Source organism: Ptychodera flava, chromosome 1 (genome assembly GCF_041260155.1).
Source record: "Ptychodera flava strain L36383 chromosome 1, AS_Pfla_20210202, whole genome shotgun sequence".
Classification (NCBI taxonomy): Eukaryota; Metazoa; Hemichordata; class Enteropneusta; family Ptychoderidae; genus Ptychodera; species Ptychodera flava.
This window is the reverse complement of record NC_091928.1, coordinates 2228131-2229873: the sequence shown is the minus strand read 5'-3', so window position 1 is coordinate 2229873 and position 1743 is coordinate 2228131.

Sequence of the window (1743 nt, the reverse complement as noted above, 5' to 3'; positions counted from 1 at the left end):
CAACAACTGAGATGTGCATTTTTTTTACTGTATATGTAAGGGATGATAAAAAATAATTGTAGTAATATAGAAAGACAATATGGCAGAAGGAGGAGAAGATATACCACTCCAGGATTTCGATGATGCAAATTTAAATGATGATGATGCTTATTGATGAAACATTCTTTATAGACGATGATAATGCCCTTGCAGAAGCCGATCCTTTCCAGGCTGGCTCACGCGATAGTCCGTATGTAGATCGTGCGACTAAACAGAGAGTAGAAATTACAAAGCAAATGGCTGAACGACTCTTAGACAAATATAAGATTACTAATCCGTATGCACGAAACGAATTGATTATAAATGCTAAGATTATTGGTAATGATCTGTATTATAAAAACATCAGAGTTACAACAGATAAAGGAAGTAGATTTTTAGAGAAATCCACATTAAAAAAGAAGGTAGGAGGTTCTGAATTTGTAAATAAAGTATACAGTTTGAGGGGAGCAGGCAGAGCCCGAATTTGTTAGTTCAACATTGTATTCTGAAGATGTGAAAAACGATAAAATACCGGCTGAGAAGATGACGCCAGAAGACATGGGTGTATACAAAGATGAACTGACATTCTTACGGCAAGATGCTTCTGGTAATGCAGATAAAATACAAGCTTTTGAAAATAAAATCGAACAATGGAACAATCTAAACCCTGAATATAGAGCTATTAATGATGAATTAAGGATTGCGAATATGCGTATTAGCGACCTTAACAATGAAAAAGTTAAAATAAGGCTAGAGAAAAGAGAAGTTGAAAAACAGTTAAAGGAAATTCCTGAAGAACACACCCAAGCAAAAGGAAAAAGCCGAAAAACTACTAGCTGAACTCATAACAAGAGAAGCTAAAATTGACAATCGAATTGAATACGAAAATGGTAAGATTAGTGAGGCACGTGAAAGTCTGGCTACGACTAAGTCTCTTCGTGATGTAATTTCTGATCCAGATTTGTCACTCAGGCTGAAGCTGACAGAGTTATTTAAACGAAATGGTATTACAATCGCTGCAATACTGACTGCCCTTGGAATGGCAATATCAACAATTGCCCTGGCTGTGACTAAAGTAGGAGGAGGAGGAGGGGGAGGAGGAACTGGCAGGTCTGGTTCAGGTCCGCCCAAAGTATATACAAAAGCGAAAGAAATTGTAAAGCAATTTGGTGAATGGTTAAAAACCTTGGCTGCAAAAAGTGCTGCTGCAATACCCGGTCTAATCGGTTCCCTCGTCAGTTTTCTATTAAAAACAGCAGGATCGGTTGTCGGATTTGTTGGAGAACAGCTATGGATATTTTTGACTGGATTAACATTAGTCATTATAAATAAAATTATGTACTAATATATGGCCGCGCATGTTTGGTGAAAAGAATATTGCAAAGTTTCTTTCTAAAAATAAAGACCTGTTTGGTTTCTCTGTCGAATTGGAATGGTGCAAACTTCGGCGGGTAAATCGACATATCCTTCGAGCAAATCCAGGTGTCCGACTCAAAGATGATAATCTTTATCATAACATTTTAGCTTTCGTGAAGGAATGTCAAAAGACTAACTTCTTTAAGCGACTAGAATTCATAGCTGTATTCCAGGATACTGAGGATGACCAAGAGGCTCATCATCTCCAAGAATATTGGGTCCTTCGATTGATTCGCGACACAGGCAATCGATTTATCTTTCAGTCAGACGGAAATATTATGTAAAGATGTGATTAATTTTCTTTTTTTT